Source organism: Eublepharis macularius, chromosome 3, assembly GCF_028583425.1.
Source record: "Eublepharis macularius isolate TG4126 chromosome 3, MPM_Emac_v1.0, whole genome shotgun sequence".
In the NCBI taxonomy this organism is placed as follows: domain Eukaryota; kingdom Metazoa; phylum Chordata; class Lepidosauria; order Squamata; family Eublepharidae; genus Eublepharis; species Eublepharis macularius.
Genome location: NC_072792.1, coordinates 66,868,628 through 66,890,011, shown reverse-complemented (window position 1 = coordinate 66,890,011; position 21,384 = coordinate 66,868,628). Strand labels below are relative to the sequence as shown.

The 21,384-nt window shown below is 42.3% G+C and overlaps 1 long non-coding RNA gene across 1 annotated transcript in view; it reads left to right on the top strand.

The window, feature by feature from the left end:
• The first annotated feature begins 16,589 nt into the window (after positions 1 to 16,589).
• The window catches only part of LOC129326482 (uncharacterized), a 56,729-nt gene continuing 51,934 nt past the window's right edge, over positions 16,590 to 21,384 (top strand). Inside the window, exon 1 of the long non-coding RNA XR_008596698.1 lies at positions 16,590 to 16,677. This is a non-coding gene — a long non-coding RNA (uncharacterized LOC129326482). The remainder of the gene's footprint in view (positions 16,678 to 21,384) is intronic.

Sequence of the window (21,384 nt, the reverse complement as noted above, 5' to 3'; positions counted from 1 at the left end):
GATGCCATCAGCTCTGGAATGTGGAGATTTCTTTGAGATGCATTCTTTAAGTGCTTGGGATGGTCGGCAATTAGCTTCTTCTCCGGGGCGGCTCCTAAGATATGCAGAGCGGGGCGAGGTTCTCTCGTTGCGGACGTGGTGTGTCCGCTTCTCCGAAATGGCTTCCCAAGGCAGGGTTTTCCTCTAGGTCTTCTGGCTGCCTAAGAACATGGTCGCCGGCTGGGCATGGCAGGGGCTGGTTAGCAGGCTGCCCGGTAGCGAGGGCAAGCTCAGGGACTGGCCCGCGGGAGGCTCCAGGCGGGAACTGACCAGGGAGCACCTGGCCAGGCTCGCTGGAGGTTTCCCCGGCAGGTGCCCAGCTGCTAACAGCGGCTTGGGCCCAGATGAGGCAGGCTTCCATGGAGGCAGGGGGAACAGCACGTAAAACACAGTCCATAGCAGGGAACAGGCGCAGTCCGTGGCGGATGGCAATGCAGGCACGGGGCACATGTGTAACAAAGTCCAAACACACACTGGGAGGTCCAGATATAGGTCTGGGCAGGGTTGCCCAGGAAGAAAGTCCTTTGTGCAGTTATCCAGGCATGGTGTCAGGAAACTAACACAGTCTATTGCAGCAGCAAGGTAATTAACAAGCAGGCAGGAAACTGACACGCGTATTAGAGCACACACGTGCAGGGCAATCTTGGTGCAGCAGTAAAACAGCAATGCAGGAAACTTTAACACAGTCCATGGCAGGCCTTAAAGCAGGAGAGGGGGCCTACTTGGCAACAAAGGTGTGAAGAAAGCATAAAGACCCTTTCTTCCCAAAATAAGCCTTACCAGCAAAGCTGTAGTGGAGAGTACTGGCGCAAAGGAAATGAATTTAAGCAGCTGCTGTTACCTTCCTATCCCTTTGTTGGCTGTGTGAAGCACTAAATTCAGTCAGCCAAAAGCCTGCAATAAGTTAAGACCAGCTACAAGTAGCGAGCAGTTCTCAAGTTCACTGGAACACTTCTTCAAGCTGGGTGTTGAGCAAAAGAAAGGCACTGAGGGGGTAGAGATGCTGCTTTGGAAAGTCTTCCAGATGTGACACTTCTAAGATGGAGCACAGGAGCTGTTATGCACACAAGACAGATGAAAAGCACTACCTATCCCAGTTTGTGGGCATGGTACTGCAATCTTGCAAGCCTCAAGCTGTGCTGATTTCACACCTAGGTGCTGAAGATATAAAGGCAGGCCAAAGGGCCAAGCTGCCCCCTTCCTCTCTTACATCCTTGTTTGACATTTCAAAGGGGTTACAGAGGTTTGCCCTTTGTAGTGCTTTCTGGTGCCATGGATCCAACAGCCTGCTTTTTAGATTAAGGTTGTGATCCTAAACCCACCTATCTGCATAAAGGCCCCGTAGCCTGGCCAGTTTCTATATATTCCTGTTTTCCAACAATGCAGCTGTAATGTGAAAAAGCTGTGGGGTGAGAGTTGTGTCTTAGGAGTACACATCGTAAGCTTTCTTCATGATCCCCAATGTGTACTGAAGCAAAGGGAACACATGCACAAGCAACTTTTCAATATTTCTCCCAATATAAAGGTTAATTTCTTTGTCAGCAAAAGTGACAAAGGAAGCTGCTCCAGCCCCTTTGTGTTGTTAAAATCAGGGTGCTAATCCATTGACAGTCTGCAAGGTGCATTTTCTTCCACTAGTAGGTGAGGAAAGATGTGGCGGCATTGCTGATGGAAGAATCCAGGCGTAAGTGGTGTCTTGTAAAAAACAGGGTTGGTGGTCTGAAAAACAGATTGGAGTTTCACGGTTAAGACCCTGAACTGTTGATTTTTTAAAAAAAATACTGGCCACCAACAAGATGCCTTTCCCCCTGTTATCAACGCCTCACTGTTTCATGAACCCTACCCATTCATTTTCTTTCGCTTATCATACTTAAAAAAAACACCTCCTTTAGCTCTTTAGAGGCTATGCCCTCACCTCACCTTCTGTAGTAAAAAGAGCGACTTCCTTTTTAAAAATAAAAATAAATAAGAAAGCTAGCTCCCTCCCTCCCTCACTCTCTCTCTCTCTCACACACACACGCACACACACAGAGCAAAGTCATACACCATGTGTTACTTGAAGCTAGATATTTTGACAGGGGTATTAGAGTCACTAATACTATAAGGCTTGATTCCCACAGAGGATTCCTGAGGGTGGAACTGGTAGTGTGATTTTCACCAATGCCCCCCTTCTGCTGCACACCGTCTGACTTTTTCCCAAGTCATTCCCGGGGGGCAATTCAATGTGCATTTTGTGAGGTGAGTCATGCTCCATGGACAAAAATCCCCTCTGTCCACAGAAATCTTCCATGAGATACAATTCATAGTGCTGAAAATTCATTATACTTATTCCTTATTCTGGCTTACATTGTTCTCCTCTCCTCTGTTTTATCTTCACAACAACCCTGTGAGACAGGTTAGGCTGAGAGACTGTGACTGGCCCAAGGTCACTCAGCAAGTTTCCATGGCAGAGCGGGGATTCAAAGCTGGCAGTCCGAAATTCTAGTCCAACCTTCTAATCACTCCACTCCACTCCACTACTGTGACTATATATATATATTAAAAACACTAGGATGATTCAGATTGTCCAGTTCCTCCTAATATATTTTCCTAGGTTTGAATTCAGCTCAGTTAATGGCAGTTGAACACATCAGTACAAACACTGGGTTAATTGAACTTTGACTATGGCATTAGGATTACAGGATTCTTACACTACTGACACTTTATCACCCCAACACAGACATAGGTTGTGAATATTTATCATTGCAGGTCATTCCACATACAGAAAAAAATATACTTTAGAATTATAAGGAAGTCGAATTTTTCAAAGACAAGCCAAGAGTCTGGAAGAGTGCAGCTTACTCACAAAGTGTGTTTGCATACAACGGTAGCATTGCCCAATGAAGACATACGGTGCAGGCTGAATTCCTACAACTCTGCAAAGTCACACAACTGAAATATAAAGTATTTAAACAAAGGACAGCAACAGAATGGCAATCTGTGTATTTCAATTTGAATACTGCTCTTACAACTCTTGTTTATTTCTCCAAATTGTGCAGGAAGGAAGGAACTTATGAACATAAGAGAGTTTGTTCCCATGTTCTTGCTTTCATAAAGCCTCAGGTTCTCGGATGCAGGAACTGATGCCTCCGGATATGGAGTATATAGAGCTTTCATACCATTACTTCTCTGTGCTTGACACCATTGTTTTTAACTGTTGTTATTGGTCTAGTCAAACCTTTCTTTCTTTTCCCAGAAACTGAAAACAAATGCAGCTTCTTTCCCTTTTTTTGCTGTGCTGACCTTTTCACTAGGAAGGCTAACTTAAAATTTTAATAAGTCTAGAGAGCTTACTCAAAGCTGCTGTTTCTTAATTACATGTCCACAGGAAACTTAATTATTGCTTCATTTTTTAAAAACAGAGACTGAAATGAACTTTACATTTGAGAACTGCTTCTCAGTCTTCCTCAGATATTAACTAATCAGAACATGAAAAGAAACTGTCCTGTTTGTTAAAATAGTAATTATAACTCACCAATCTCAACAGTATATAGCATTGCAAAATCTTCACGTTGCCATTATTTTAATGCCTGCTGGATGGCTTAGAGTTCAGATGATTGGAGGTGGGGAAGATTGAAGAAAGAATGACATAACAGATTTGTAACTGACATGGACATCTACCAATCAGCAGAGTTAAACATCAATTTTCCTCCAAAGAGTATTTCACTAATTGGTCTCTTTTTCCAAAGTGTTATTTACACCAATTTCACCTACGGCTCACTGACTTGGGGCGAGTTTTGATTTGTGGTTCCTGTTTCCTTGCAGTTCTTTTCTTTCTGATGCTATGCTTACAAGGAATGCTGCAACTTTTGCATCAAATGTGTTTACCAGTCAAACTTGTGTGTGTGTGTGCCAGCAAGTCACCTCTGACCTATGGCAACCCTATGAATGAAAGGCCTCCAAAAGTCCTATCATTAACAGACTTGCTCAGATCCTGCAAACTGGAGGACATGGCTTCTTTTCTTGAGTCAAGCCATCTTGTTTTAGGTCTTCCTCTTTTCCTACTGCCTTCAACTCTTCCTAGCATTATTGACTTTTCCAGAGAATCTTGTCTTCTCATAATGTGACCAAAGTACAACAGCCTCAGTTTTGTCATTTTAGCTTCTAGGAGAATTCAGGCTTGATTTGATCTAGTACCCACTGGTGTTTTTGGCTGTCCATGGTATCTGCAGCACCACATTTCAAATGAATCAATTTTCTTCCTGTCAGCTTTCTTCACTGTCCAACTATCACATCCATACATAGTAAAGGGGAATACCATAGTTTGGATCATCTTTATCTTGGTCCCCAGAGAGACATCTTTATCTTTAAGGATCTTATCTAGCTCCCTCACAGCTGCTCTTCCAAGCCTCCATCTTCTGATTTCTTCATTGCAGTCTCCCTTTTGGTTGATGATTGAGCTAAGGAATAGAAAATCTTGAACAATTTCAGTTTCCTCATTGTCAACTTTAAAATTGTATAATTCCTCAGCAGTCATTACTATTGTCTTCTTGATGTTCAGTTGTACTCCTGCTTTGGTGCTTTCTCCTTTAACCTTCATCAGTAGTCATTTCAAGTCTTCACTATTTTCTGCCAGTAACATGGTGTCATCCAGGACCTTTTTTTCTGGGAAAAGAGTTGGTGGACCTCAGTTGGTTGCCCTCAGAGAAAATGGTCACATGGCTGGTGGCCCCGCCCCCTGATCTCCAGACAGAGGGGAGTTTAGATTGCCCTCCTTGCTGCTCAGCAGCGCAGAGGGCAATCTAAACTCCCCTCTGTCTGGAGACCAGGGGGCGGGGCCACTGGCCATGTGACCATTTTCAAGAGGTTCCAGAACTCCGTTCCCCCTGAAAAAAAGCCCTGGTGTCATCTGAATATCTCAAACTGTTAATACTCCTTCCACCAATTTTCACTCCACAAGCTTAAAGTTTAGCATTTACAGAGCAGCAGGAAGGGGAAGGGAAATACAGGCGCCTGTATTTCCCTTCCTGCTGCTCTGTAAATGCTAAACTTTAAGCTTCCAGGACGCCTACAGATCCCGGCAAACCTTGAGGTAAGAGAACACGTGCTGAATCTAGGTATTTCTTCTCGTGTGTTTTGGCTCTCAGATAGACTCTGCATAGAGGTTGAACTGATAGGGAGATAATATGCATCCTTGTCTGACAACCTTGCTAACTGGAAACCATTCTGTTTCCCCATATTCTATCCTGACAGTAGCCTCTTGTCCAGAGTACAGGTTGCATATCAAAACAATCAGATGTTGTGGCACCCCCATTTCTTTTAAGACTCTCCATTGCTTTTCATGATCCACACAGTCAAAAGCATTGCAGATTTTCTTCTGCAATTCCCTGGTATGTTCCATTAGCCATTGTAAATTTGCTATGTGATCTCTGGTGCCTCTTCCTTTTCTGAATCCAGCTTGAACACCTGGAATTTCTTGTTCCATATATGGCAAGAGTCTTTGCTGTAGAATTTTGAGCATCACTTTGCTTGCATGGGAAATTAACGCGATAGTCCAATAGAACTGGAATGTAGGCTGAGTGTTTCCAGTCTGTGGACTATTGTTTTGTTTTCCATATTTGTTGACAGATTCTTGTTAAGATTCTGATGGACTCCATTTCTGTAGCTTGAAGTAGCTCTGTTGGTATTCCATATACTCCAGATGCTTTGTTTCTCCCAATTGGAGACCAAGCAAATCAGCAGCCATAACAATGCTAAGGACCATTTAGGTTAATACCAAAAGGTATTTTTAAAACATTTATTCATGACTGATTTACATAATTTTTATTCATTTAATTGGGTATGGTTCCATTCAAAATAGCAAGTCACCCTTTCCCCTGTATTTTCCCCCTTCCATGCCACTGCAGAATTTCTTTAAAATTTGCCCATTTGGGACCCAAATTGACCCAGTGTGAAGAGTGAGAGCACTCCCACGTCCTGCACAATGATTTTACTCCTGGATGTGATGTCATCACACCATTCCGGGTGCTCATGTACACTTTGATTGCACACAGAAAGATAAAGGAGGTAAGTGCCGGGCTCTTCCTGTTCCTGCTGGGAGGATAAGGGGACCTGTAAACCCTATACAGGAAATGGTGGGGGGCAGTGCTCACTGGGAGAATGATCTTTATGTGCATTTAAAGTTCACGCATATTCCTGGGCCTGTCGCAATAACGTCACTTCCAGAAATGACATCAACACCCCACTGCATCTATTGATGATGGGGGGGGGGAGAAAGAGGTGTATGTCCCTCAGGGCGTGAGGGGGGAGTCCCTTTGTGGGCAGTGAAGCCAGCCTTCCTTCCTTCCCAGGCCCTGCCTCACAGGCTGAGACAGGATAAAGCTGCTTGGAGCCTGACTGCCTTACAGGGTGGGAAGGAGCTGAGGAGAGGCTTCCCTTCCTTTCACCTGATGGTCTGCAGGGGGCCAGGCTCAGCTCACCCCTTCTCCTCCCTTTGTCAGGGTACCTACAGCCACCACCAGGGCAGAGGTCAACTCCCATCCTGCTCCCTCCCAAGTGACATGTTGGTCTGGCTGCCATCATGGATGCTGATGGCACACTGCAAAGCTTCTTTCCTGGCTGGCAATGGCATGACCACAATCAAGTGCTACAAGAGTCGCCTTCCCTGACTAGCAGGAGGAGGAGCCGAGGTGACCTCGGCCAGCTGCTCCTTCCACCACAAAAATATTGGACATTTATATGTCCCATATTTTGATTCCATTTCCCTCAGAGCTGAACTAGATGAGATGAATTACACAAGGCTATGCAAGTGTCTAGAATCATGTCTGTTCCTACCTGCCCATGTCCATTTTACCCCAGGTGTACACGTGTCCTGTAGGCCCTAGTGTGTGCATGTGTCAGGTAACTGGTCTACTTGTGGTTGCAAGTGTACATGGTCATAATCAGCAAGTCGTCACTGCAGAGCATCAATTTTGGGCAGCTTCTGCTTTCCTCTCCGCTCTTTTTGTCCTTAGATCCAGCTTACAGCCAAACTGTTTTGCTTTTAATCTGGCATGTTTTAAATTCTCCCATTTTCTAGTTGATGCTACTGCCTTCCTACTCCTACTTCCTGCACCCTCCTTCCTGCTTAACTTCCTTCCTAAGGAGGAGGTGGGAAGAAAGATCATGGCAACACAATTAAACATCTGAGCAAAAGTTCAGAAGCATGCCTGATACTTGAACCTGAATAGGACGGCGGGGGTGGGGGTACTCATTCTCCAATTCGGCTCAGCAATACAGAGCAAATTGGGTAATACTTGGCCATTGTTTCCAATGGGAATGCAATTTGAGGCTTTCCAGGGGTCTGGGGGGCATTTTAGGACTGAACTTTACCAAACTTGCTGGGGACCTACTCCAAACTGTTCTATAAAGACCTCCCATGTTTCATGAAGAATGGACTTTGAGTGGCCATTTTATGGGCCCCCAAAGAAGGTGCCCCCAGCCACCTCCAATCTCCATTATTCTACTCCCGTGGGGAAAACTATGGAAGCTGTCCAGAGGCTGGGGTGGCATTTGTCAAGCAAAATCCACAGAATTTGCTTGAGACCCACTCCTAAGTGTCCTCTAAAGACCTCCCAAATTTCAGGGAGACTGGACCCTGGGGAAACCATCATCTATGTGTTTCTGCAGTTGCTGTCATTTTTCCCCCACAACAGGAACAAAGGGAGTGGCTGGGGGCACCTTCTTTGGGGGGGGGGGTCATAAAATGGCTCCCCAAGGTCCAATCTCCTTGAAACTTGGGAGGTCTTTAGAGGACAGTTAGCAGTAGGTCACCTGAAAAATCTGTAGATTTATTTTGCAAAATGCCACCCCCATCCCCCTGGATAGCCCCCATAGGAAATAATTGAGATTGGAGGTGGCTGGGGACAGGCAGGAAAGAGTTGATTCTGGCTTACAGCAAGAAACACTGTCACGGCTCCTGAAGTAGGGATTCACCATCCCCCTTTGCATAGCTGCCCCCCTTCCTAGTGGGCTGAGCTGCAAGCTCTCAGCAGAGGTATGGAACCTCCATTTTTTAGCCCTCCCAGGAAACCCGTCTTGGGTTTTTTTCTGTGATACGTCCAATTGAGTAAACAAGTCTCCCTCTCAGAAAAGCTACAGAGGAACGTTTGAACATGTGCAAAAAGAAGGTGCATCATGGAATACCATCCCTCATCTCAGAGGAATGGAGAAGAACTCTAAGCCCGTCCAAACGCAAGGATCGAGTACAGTGTGACCACAGTGTGCGAGTGGACAAGAAAGCAACAGGGAAAGACATGTAAGTGTGTTCATGTGCTGTACATATGTAATTCATTTCATCTAGTTTAGCTCTCAGACAGTCCAAGAAAATACCAGACTCTCTAAGTGAAAATCAGACACCTGACAACCCTAGCAGGGAAGGGAAAGAGGACATGGCAGGAAAGTGGAAAATGAGATGCCTCCCTCGAGTCCTTGAGATCTCCCACTTGTCTCCTCCTGTTCATCGCAGCATGTGATGCACCGGCATCATTACGGCAAAAATAATACGGCTTTGCATTTTGCATCAAATAATTGAGTAAGGCTTTGCATTTTGTAATGCGAGAATATTATAAGTTAGAATTCTAAAAAGGTATTATTGAGTTAGAAACCTCAATGTGCTGTCGTTTATTTGAGAACATCAGCACAGATGTTTGAATTAAATGACTTTGAAGGTTCTTTTTTAAGCTTTATAATCCTGTGTTAAGCATTTTCACCATCCACCTTCCCTCCACAAAAAGGAAAAACAACAAATACTATTCCAATGGAAACACTTTAATTTTGATAAGCCAAATATAACTATTACAGCAGTACTATAATATCTCAGATATTATTCTGCTAATACTTTTGTTTTAATAGTAAAATATTTATTTGATATTGTAGTAATGTTATTATTATCTCTGCCAGTGGAATTAATTTTTTTCTCAAAAGCAGAATAGGTTCATCAGCAGAGAAATTACTAAAAGAAAAAGAACTCCCCCTACCACCAACAACAACGACTGAGCATGCCCATTGTCTATTAGGAATATTGAGCAATTGAGAATGAGATGAAAAAGTAAAAGTGAAGAGGAGACATTGCTTGAGCAATTAAATGTTTATGACGTTCTGAAGAAGGAAATTAGGATCTGAATATGTGTGATGATACATTCATCCCCCTGACCCTAGTTTTACACCATCACCATTAGTCCAAGAATCTTTTAACCAATTTTGAAAGTAAAAGCATCCAGGCAATAAGATTAATTAGGAGTTCTTCCCATTCTAAGTGGTGGCAAGATTTCTTGAAGTATAGCCACTAATCGCTAGAATTGAGCCAGGAAATGAAAAGTCTGCTCCAATATCTATTTTTGTTAAAGCACACACATGCTTCCATATTTATCTGCTAAGCATTGGTTTCTGCCTGTTTTTTAATTTGATCTCACACAATTCCTCTCCTCAACACAGCCCCTATCCTGTGTGGCTTTTGACTTTTCAGTGGTCAAGAGGAGCCCCTCTTCACTCTTTCACCAATAGGAAAGCAAGTATGATCCCAGCCCTAAATCTTGAATCGATCAAGCCAATACATAGATCCCCCTGTGCTTGTATTGAGAATGAGATCTCAGTTAGGAGACTTCCACAGACCTAAATACAGGCTTAGTAGAAGGAGCTACACCTATCTGGCAAGCCCTTGCCACCAGGTCCCCTGGTTCATTTAAAGCAGCACCATGGGAATAATGATGCAAGCAGAAAAAACAGCTTAGCATCTCCCTGTTTGTACTGGTTTTGCCACCGCTTAGAAGAATTGCCTGGCCAGCCACTCTAGCATCCCCACAACAAGCCCAATATTTTCTCAATACAGTCTGGCTGCAAAACACAAATATGCAGAGCAAATGCCCCAAGAGCTTGTTTTACCTCAGCAAACTTCCTTGGGAAAGATTACTTGATCTGGAAAGCTCAGTTTCCTTCTGCTTTTCAAGCTAAAATGTCTCCACTTTTAATGAGTATGTCTGATTTGGTCATTGATCATAGGGAAAAACAGCTACAGGAGAAAAACAAATTCTTGTATGTATGTTCAGGGCAATTCCAAGTTTCACATGAGCAAGCACTGAGAGCTATGCTACCCCATAAATATTGCTTATGCAGAGTATCACATGATATATTAACATGAAACATATGCCACCAAGTAAAATGGCTCTGTATATTTTTGGGAAAGACTGGAAAAATAAGAAGCACCAGGACTGTAAAATAACTCTGACTAAATACATTACAGTGGATACATCACAGAATGATATTTTCCACTAAAGTATCATTAATGTTCCGACACATGTAATGTGTCAAGTTCTTTCAGGTTCATGATGTGATCCTTCTTTCACTCTTCCTTCAGAGCTGCTTGTGGGAGTTTCTAAGTGACCAGAACATAATAGCGTATCAGTATGCTCGTGAGCGTTGCTATCGGGATTTATTTTGCTTCTACATAATGTTTTCACCATGGAAAGAGACAAACAGGAAATCAAGCATAAAACATTTCCCTTTATAGCAAAAGTAAAAAATGGGGGGGGGGGTTTGCAGGATGTGCATTACTAAGAAAAGATGTGCTAGATGATGAGGCATTATGTAGAAGCTTCGCATGTTCACCTCTCTGCATGGTGCAGAGAGTCAAAACAGACTCTGGAAGTAAACAAGAATATGCCTATCATTACCTCGGAGTCTGAAATAATTCATTTATAAAACATATTTAGGCCCAGTGAGGAACCACAGCCCTTTGATCACTCTAGACTTCCTGTGTTGCTGGAAAAGTATGTGAAAGGGAAATTGCTAAGGAGTTTCATATAAACAAATCTTTAGATACAGAGTCTGAAACAGGGAAATTAAGTTGTCTCCAAAAAGGATCTTCTGAATGCATATTTAATGACTAAATTCTTGCCACTCCCTCAGCTTTGAGCTCTCCTAGCATCAGCTTGCCAGATGTAAGCAGGTGCAAAACACCACCGGGTGACTTCTTACAAATGCACAGAAGCACGAATTATGTCATCTCCATTTTAGGCAGCTCTGCTAGCATTTCATTCATTTCTGGTTCCTATGTGAATAGCTACATATCCTTCACACTGATGTGTGTGTGTTTTTAAGGAGGGGGCAAGTTGAAACTGCCATATGCTTTGCTATGGAAACCAGAGAAGAAGTTTACAGTGAAAATATGCATCTGGAAAAGTGGAAGGGAAAATATATGCCAAAGATTACATCATTAAAGGACATTGATGTGGGGGTGTCAGCTGGGAAGCAGGACATGATACGCATCTTTGACGTGAATGTGGTAAACCTGAAATGCCACTAAACCTAATTTCCTATACAGATTTTCACAACAAAGAAGGCAGCAAAGCACAGTTACTTTGTAAGTTGTTATCAGTTTCTGCAGAACTGGGAAACAGCTGCCATCTTACAAAAGCTCCACCTATTGAATATGAGCCTGTCATTCAACTGTTTAAAGGCACAGAACCTCTGATGGGGAAAAAGATGGCAACTCATCTTTTTGGGCCTATGAACCTTCTCCTCTGTCACAAATCTTCTCTCAGGCCTAATATTCTTGCCGTGTTCCCATGCCGTGTTCCCATGCCCATGCAATGGAAATGAGGCACTGAAGCAAATTTAGTGCACATACTCCTTGCAGCTTGGAGAAACAGCTTGGAGCCAGAGAGATAGTATTGATCTATACTCTCATATTCTGGTCTTCCTTGTCTCTTTATAAATGTACTGGAGACAGAACACATACAAAGCTGCCTGTTCACCAGAACAAAACAGTACCTCTGGTGAACTGCAATAGAACTGACTGGGCTATAGCAGTCAGATAAATGGGTATTACTTCTTTTTAAAAAACTGATAACTAACAGGTACAGATAGAGTTATTTGTTCACAGAGAGCTGAAGGCATTTTAAAAGAGGATAATCATGTAATCTGTTTGACCAGAGATAACAAAAAACATGTCTAAGCAGGTGACATTGAATCTGTTTTAGACTACTCTCAGAACAATTCCTCAGTGATCTATAATCCAATTCAGCTTCTAGAATTAATATGACTGGTAGGTTTACCATGTGCCTGCTTATGGTGGCCAGTTTTCCTATGATTTGCTCCATTGACAACCACCACTACAAGAAGTTGTGGGAGGGAAAGGGGGGGCTCCAGCTTAGGCACCAGTGACAAGGGGTAGTTCTAAGAATCATTGGAAACTATAGAGTTTTACCATAGAGTTTCCAATGATTTCTAAAGCTACCCATTGACAATTCTGGGTTGTACCTGTGGCATAGTGACATTGGTGACATCACTAACATCACATGCCCCCCATGCCTCAACCCTCTCCCTGATTGCCAGATTCAGCCTTACAACTGCAATGACCACAATGACTGGTATCCTAAAGTTTAATAAGAAAGGCAGGGGAGACTCTAGATTGAAGTTTGCTTATGTGGAAGACTTTTCATTTGCATATCTGATGCTCATTCTTCACCCATAATTCAGTCCACAACATGCCACTGAAAAATAATGTGCCAAGTCAGGTTTGGCTGCTTCAGTCATTTGGGAGGGCTGCAGCAATAATTCTCTCTGCTGCAAAGCAAAGACAAGAAACTGCTGCTTTAATTATTAAACTGAGGTACCTTACTGGCATGTTTAATTACCATCTCTTGCTCTCAAGGGTGTCCTGAACATCAGCAAATTAGAAAAAACCTTTTCTTTTCATGCTGGATTTGCAAACACATGCCTTAGTGTGATGTTTCCTTTAAATGCAGCCTCATAGAAACAGTTTCACAAGAATTGCATCTTGGGGTGAGGGATTCTCATTCAAATTCTCAGATCTGAATTTGTTAGGTAAAGTTAATGTAGACCTAAAACTACTGACCTACCCAAAATGACAATGCACTAGCCATGTGTGGTCGCACATTCTGGACTCAACCTACTGATCTTCCTGGCAGATCATAATACATGGCAATGGGTGACATTCAGCTTAGCATCATTCACATATGCATATCTTTCCACTGAGTAGCTCAGAGCTGAACATAGGAGCTCACCTCCATGAAAAAATACTGTATGGTGATGATTTCAGGTAATAGAAAAAAGGCAACTAAGGGAGACATGATACAGGTTTATAAAATTATGCCTTGGGTGGAGAAAGTAGAGAGAGAGAGTTTTCTGCCTCTCCCATAATACTAGAACTTAGAGGCATCCAAATGAAGTTGTTGGGAAATAGGTTCAAAATGGAAAAAAGGAAAAACTGCTTTATTCAATGAATAATTAAATTGCGGAATGCACTGCCAGTGGACGTAGTGATGGCCTCAAACATGGGTGGCTTTCAGGGGGACTTAGATAGATCCATGGAGGAGAGGTCCTTCAAAGGCTGCTGGCCATGGTGAGTGAAGGAACCGCCGTATACAGAGGCAGCAAACCACTGAATACCAATGCTAGGCAACATGAGGGGAAGTGGTTAAATGGTTTGGCTACAAATCAGCACTCTACTGGTTTGAATCCCACTACTGCCATGAGCTCAGTAGGTGGCCTTGGGTAAGCCACTCCTCTCAGCCCCAGCTCCCCAGCTGTATTGTGGGGATAATAATAACACTAACTTGTTCACCACTTTGGTTGAGGCACTAATCTGTCTAGAAAAGAGGTATATAAGTGCAGTGAGCTCTGCTCACAATCTGAGTTCGATCCTGGCGGAAGCCTGGTTCAGATAGCTGGCTCAAGGTTGACTCAGCCTTCCATCCTTCCGAGGCCGGTAAAATGAGCACCCAGTTTCCTGGGGGTAAAGTGTAGATGACAGGGGAAGACAATGGCAAACCACCACGAAACAAAAAGTCTGCCAAAAAAATGTCATGATGTGACATCCCCCCATGGGTCAGTAATGACTCGGTGCTTGCACAGGGGACTGCCTTTACCTTTATCATCATCATCATCATCATCATCATCATCATCATCATCATCATCATCATCCAAAATACAATCAACAATAAGCAGAGGTCACGTGTTATTATTGATTGACCTTGCTAAGCTGATATAAGTTTCCGCCGGAGACCTAAGTATCAACCAAATATCGGCATAATATGTACACTGTTCCAAGTAGCGCCGTCTTTTGCAGTTCTGTAGGTGTTATGTCAGAAAGCTGCAGTTTTCCATATGAATTGCAAAGTTTTTCAAGATGGTTCCAAGTGTCCCGATGACAATGGGGACTACTGCTGCATTCTTCTTCCATAGTCGGGTGGTTTCTATTGCCAGATCTCTATATTTAATCATTTTTTCTTGTTCTTTTTCTTCAACTCTAGCATCCCCAGGAATTGCAATGTCGATTATCCAGACGTTTCGATTTTCCATGACTGTTATGTCTGGTGTATTATGTTCAAGGTGCTGATCAGTTTGAATTCTGAAATCCCACAAGATCTTGACTTGTTCATTTTCTAGCACCTTTTCCACCTGATGTTCCCATGAATTCTTTGATACTGGCAAGTTATACTTTTTACACAATGACCAATGAATCAGCTTTGCAACCCTGTCATGTTATTGGTGGTTGTTGTTGTTGTTGTTGTCGTCGTTGTCGTCGTTGTCGTCGTCATCCTTATCATCATCCAGGGCAAAACAGGATGCTTGACTAGATGGATCACTGTTCTGATCGGGTAGAGTTCTTCTTAAGTTCTGATTATAGGCAACATTGTTTCCTGGAGTTTGATATGTGGTCCATCTTTCAAGCATTCAAGTCATCAGTTAATCTTATAGTTATCAAATGATAAATACATCATCTGTGAACTTACCTTTATTTGGGTGATTTAGGGGAATGGAGGACTCTTTCAGTACTTCAAATCCCACAATGCAGGCTTCATTCCAGTGCTTCAGCTTCTGCTGTTTCCAGCCAGACTGCAGAACAACTCAAACAGTATGTGTAATTGATTTCCAAACAGAGTACAAAAGTATTTCACTACAACACATACTACATTTTCAGTTCAGGTTTTATTGAAATATATGGAATGACCTTGTACTGAATCATACCATTGGTCCATCTAGCTCGGTTATTGTCTACTCTGACAGGCAGTGGCTCTCCTAGGATCTCAGGCAGAGAAAGGGCTTTCCCAGCACCAGTAATCTGAGATGTTAGGGACTGATCCTGGATTTTTTTTCATGAAAGTCATGTTCTCTCCCAGTGACCTACAGCCACACCCCCGATAGCATTCTAGCATCCAGTGTGAAGAGTGTTTCTTTATTTGATAACTCAATTAATTACGTTTGAAAACTCCTGTACTAAAGAATGGAACTGTTTCAGAATATGTGGGGGAGAAGAAGAAGAAAAAGTATTTATGTAGTGTTTTAGAGTGTTAAAGTGTCACTTTTGTAAGGTAAATCAGATTTGTAACTTCTCATATTGCACATGAAAAGCGGCAGCTGATAGACAGTAACTTGCCCAAGACTACCTGGTGTATTCACCACCTCAGTATAAAGATGAACAGCAACCATTTAAAAATCTTAATCAGGCCCACAGCACTGCTGCTGTTGCCCCCCACCCAGTGCTTTTTCAAGTGCCAAAACAGCTACCTCCCCAAGCTTTTTCAGCACTTGAAAAGGCATGGGGGTGGGGTAACAAGAGAACCTCATCCTGTGGCACTGTAGGCCTTATCAAAACTGGGTTCTCATGGTATTTTAAATGGCCAATGTTACTCTTTAAAATGGCAGCATCATTCTTTAGTCAGACTGAGGGATGTTTTCACGTCTAATTTGGCCCTGAGGCAGGATTTCAACCAGGGATTATCCTACTCACATACTACACTAGTACCACAACTTTGAATATTCTACCATGTAATACACTCCTTGCACATTGAAACTAATGTATCCCCTGTGCCCTTTCTCTGACCTGCAAGCTTTCCAGCAGGCAGGAAATTTTGGACTAGCATTTAGATATGATATTTGCATATTGAATGTAAGGAGTGTTGCTTATCACCATTTTATATCACAGGCACTCTTTATTTTGACATTTCCGATTTTCACAGAATACACTGGAAAGGTCTTCTTTAAATCCTTCTTATCTTAAGCAGGTCTACTCAGAATCCTGTTAGTGAGGCTTATTCCACATTCAGTGGGATTTATTCCACAGACACCGTGGACACCATTGATCAACTACAACCAGTGACTGGATCACAGATGACTACGCCAGTTTCTCAAGATAACAGTGAGTGACAGATGGTACAAAGAGGAGCAGATGCAGATACGCTGTTAGTAATTCCCACTCAGGAATAAAATAATAGGAAGGATAAAGCTGATCAGTAAAGTCTGGATCTGGAACTCTGGTGAGAAATGATCTTTCTACAAAGCTGCTGCATTTTACACTTCCACTACATGCTTCTTCTGCTATGATCGTTCTACCCAGAGCCTTACAAAACAGAAGTATTTTTCGTTCTCTTCCTTCCATTGTTGCCCTGTATAATTATATAATCACATTACACGTAATCTTGTTTATTGGATATCCTCTCCACCGAACAGATTGCTTAATAGCTTCTCTCAAGGATTTGTCTCCTTGGATACCTTCTATAAACAAATCATGGGATTGTGCAGTAGCTGCTTCGGAGTCTCAGAGCTGTTGGTTCCACAGGGTACTTCTTGCTCTGTGACCTGTATTTTGTGAAGAAGGTAAGGAAGCTTTCAGCAATGGAATTGTATTTTTAGAACTAGTTTACTAATGGTTCTGGTAGGCTTAGAGTATCAGAAATGCTGCTAAGGGAACAAAGGGAAGAGACACATATGTGTGGCCCTTACTCATGCAACTCCAAACTTTGGCATAGGATCTGAAGTCTGTATATACATAGATGCAATCTTGGTGGTGGTGTTTTTGGTAAAAGTATGAGGAAGAGTAGAGGTGCGGACAGCTGAACTTAGATAAACAGCAAGAAAAGTGAAAAGGGGAGGTAGATTAGTATTGTGGAAATACAATAAAAGTTGACAAATTGGAGGATGCAATAGTTAGGACAATAGGGAGCTCTGGAGGGGATGTGCTTTTTTTGGTTATTTTGTTTTAAAGGTGCTAGTCTCATATATAAGGTTGTACGGATTTCCACCAGTTCCCTCCTCAGGATTTGGGTGAGCCCCTCCAAAAGGTGCTGGTACTCAGCACCAGTGAGTACCACAATAAAAAAGCCCTGTATGTAATGAAATACAACATTGCCATACTTCAGATGGAGTCCTTTCCACACCAGTGTGGTGGCTAGAGCGATGGACTAGGATCTGGCATCCCAGGATTGGTTCCCTACTCTACCATGGAAAGCTGCTGCGTGGCCTTGTGCCAGTCACACACAGGGTTGTTGTGATGGCAGAAATGGAGGAAAAGAGAATGATATAAGCTGCTTTGGGTCCCCACTGGGGAGAAAGGCAGGGGATAAATGAAGTAAGGTTAAATTGAGAACTAGTGTGCATAGTGGTTCAAGTGCTGGGCTAGAACTGGGGGAGACCCAGGTTCAAGTCCCATTCAACTACATTGTTCACTGGGTGAGCTTTGTCCAGTCATCCTCATGCAGTCTAACTACCTGGTCTGTTATGAGGATAGAGAACGTATGGGAAGAGACATGGATGCTGCCCTGAGCTGTTTGGAGAAAGGATGTGATTAAAATGTGATTGACGGATAGCATGAAAGGATAACATGTAGACCTGCTCTAAGTGTGATTGGAATCAGACTTTGGAAATCTGAATTCAGTGACACAATTGCAGATTGCCAACCTCTGGGTGAGGCCTGGAGTTCTCCCAGAATTACCACTGTTCTCCAGACTACGGAGATCAGTTTGTAGAAGAATTGGCAGCATTGGAGGGTGGACTGCATGGCATCCCATTCCCGCCATGCTCCTTCCCCTCCCCAAACTCTGCCCTGCCCAGGGTCCACCCCCCCCCAAATCTCTAGTTACTTCCCAAGCCAGAGTTGGCAACCCCATTGCAGAGACGTGAAAAGTGTCAAGATTGCATTTCCTCCATTATAATCATTGTTGTCATCATCACCATTACCATCCCCACCATCACTTCTGTATTAGCAGGGGGAAAGGAATGAAATTATTATATTTTCACAGGACATTTGAAACTTCGTATGCATCCCCCCCCCTTTTGTTGTTAAACCTGCTCCTCTCCTTTCTGCTGTCAGATCCTCTTTGCTCTCTCACCTGCTGCTTCCTGCTCCCCTTGAGTTTACGTTTGTATTCAAGCTCAATTGGCAACTCCCGTTGTCACTTGAGAAACTTAGCAAGGAAAATGCTGTGTGTGAAAGCCAAGCCAGGCTTCTCCTCCTGCAGCCTTTACAGTTATTCCTCACACACTCCATTGTTATTGCCTGACGTCTGCAAATATCAGACAGTACGTTCCTAACATCCTGACCTTGAAAAGCACTTCCTACTTTGCCTGCAGTGCTTCTTTTCTAGAATATAAGATGTGAGGAGGACTAAAGGCTGTCTGGAAACAAGGTGACTCCCGTGAGTTAATGTATCGTGAGAGAAACCAGCTCAGGGGTATGTAAGTTTACTTCATATGTTCAAAGATAGTGCCCTGGTTCAGTCTGAAGCCAGACATTGAGACTTAGCCCTGGTGTGACAGGGCACAATTTAACAAGAACCAAAATGTAATGGAGAGTCCAGTTGAGACCCCATTCTTAGATCAACAAACCAGCATCTGCTCTTAAGTAATCTAGACAAAGATAAAAACATTATTTCTAAGCCTTGTACTCTAATAAGCTGTATTTTGTTTAATTATTTGTTATTAGCATTGACATTTTGTGTTTTGTAAATTTTTGTGTGTTATACAGTTTCAACAAAGTTTTTTTAAAAAAGAAATTCTAAACGTTACTAAAAGAAAGGCAAACCTCATCGCCAAACCTTTGTATAGTTAATGGAAAGGGAAAAACAACTGAGTAGATGGTATGATCTTATTGTCCTGCTCTGCCTGCTTCACTAGGGCTAGCATTGGCAAACCATAATCACAATGCTAGACTCAACTGTTAGCCAGCACAACAGTATCTGTTATCAACATACCAGCACAAACACTCCCAAGCACTCTCCTGCCACACTTCTAGTTGCTGTGTGGCAACACATAAATGATACCTCTTCATTAGCCATGCATCTGTGCACAGTACAGACAAATGACCACATGGCATCACCTGTCCAGGCAGCCCAAACAGCCCCAAGATCAGAGCACAGCACAGACAAAAGACAGTAAATCATCCACTGACACCCATCACCATAAACTGTAGGAGTCTTCTTAATCTTAGTTACAGCACTTAGTCAGTTTCACAGCTTGGTGGGCTAGAGGCATGCATGGAGAATCTAGAATAAGGATGCAACAGTGCTTCTACACAGGCACTCTCATCAGACCACCAAAAGCAACTGTTGGGAGGAAATGAGCATTTTGCAAGAGCAAGGGCCACATGAAGGAGAAACAAGAGAAACCACAAGAGGAAGCCAGCACCACCTGAGCTTCTTAGGAAAGAGCATAGCCATGGGAAAGAGGAGTTGGGAGACTGACAGCCCAAAAGGGTGAAATACAAAAGTGACCTCTCTCAAGCAGTTGATTTGGGGGAGTGTTCAGGTGATCTCTCACTTGACATATCCCAACCCAGCTCTTCACTTCCCCATTATAAGCCCTTCAGGAATCTGCATTTGGATATTCATTCATAGGGAAAGGAATGGTCATTAGTACAATCTTCACTCATCTCATATAAGGAGATGCAGAGGAATTTCATCTTTCTTAGCACAACCCTGAAAATATGGGATAGAGAAAGAAAATATCTAGCCCCCAATATTTTACCCTTATCTTAGCCAATCATGATGTCAACCTGGTATGCATATACACAACTTCAAAATATTGAAAAATCTCCATAAAACAAGAATTATAGATGTAACTAGACAGGGATTTTGATAAATCACAACTAGAAAAAGGCACAAATATCACAATCCCATGGTTCTAATACCTCCAACTCAAACACCTGCAGAAGAGGCCCTTTCTTAAAACTGTACTTAAATGCAACCTAAGTGATTTTGAACATCTGCTTAAGTACACCCAACTACATCGAAAAGGCCTAATATCAAGAATCTATGAAATTCTAAACTCAAAAGAAGGGCATATCCCCTTAAAATATCAAGCCAAATGGAATAAGGATTGCAATATCACTCTGTCTGAGGCCCAATGAGATACAATATGGTCAGGGAAAGCTTACAGTCTAAAGCAATTAACATTAAAATTTTATCTTTTAAATTAATGGCAAAATGGTACATGACACCCCTCTAACTACACCACATCAATTCTGATTTACACCCGCTTTGCTGGAGACAGTTTGGTTTGGTTGGAGACTATTTTCATTTATGGCAGAAGTGTCCAAAGTTCAGTCTTTCTGGGATTCAATTATAGTAAAAATTCAAAAGATAACTGGGTATGCAATCCCTAAACACCCTGAAACAATCCTCTTATGTCTCTGGGAAGATTCCATGATCCTGTCCATTAGGAAAAACCTGCTTGCTGCCACAAAAACAATGCTAGCAACAACCTGAAAACAAGAGAAGCTCCCATCTATACCAAATTGGAATTAGAAACTATGGGATATCTTTACCATAGATAACATTTCTGATTGTCTCCAATCCATAGAAAACCCATATTATCAGTTGACATTCTTGGAGCGATGGTCACCCATCTTAAGCTACATAAGCAATACAAAACAATTGCACATTCCTAATCCATTTGTTTATAGTTATGTTGGCATTTCTTGAAAAGTTATGTGTAGTGAAGACAATATTAGCCTTCAAGTTATGTAACCTGCTACTTCTTTTATGACAACAGCATTGTAAATTGTTTATTGTTTATTGTTTTATAAAGTTCGGGAAAAGTTCTAGAAATAAGGATTTTTTAAAAGTTGTCTTTCAAACTCTATAGATGGATATAACTTAAAACTTTGCAAAATGTAGATTTCTTTGTATGTAATATGCACAAGCAATATTTCATCACATGACTGGATCCACTGACTAATTATAATGCATTTGGTTATAATTAATCTTACTTATAATAAGGTTTTCTCTTTAAAAACAACTAGTATGTCTGGAAAGATTTATCCAGAAAAATAGAAATTGAGCAATTTTTGTCCTTTGCTCTTGCCTAAACAAATAGTACTCTAAAGTCCTCTAACAATCCTCTAAAGATTCTGGAAGTACAGACTTGTGATTCCTCAGGTTATATGTTCAAGGAAAAAAAGATGGCAAAAAAAGGTTACAAATGCTAGTGAGTAGAGATGGTCACGAACTGGGGAAAAAATGAACCATGTGGTTCATGGTTCGTCAAATTTCACAAATCATGAACCACGAACTTTCACGAACCTGCCCC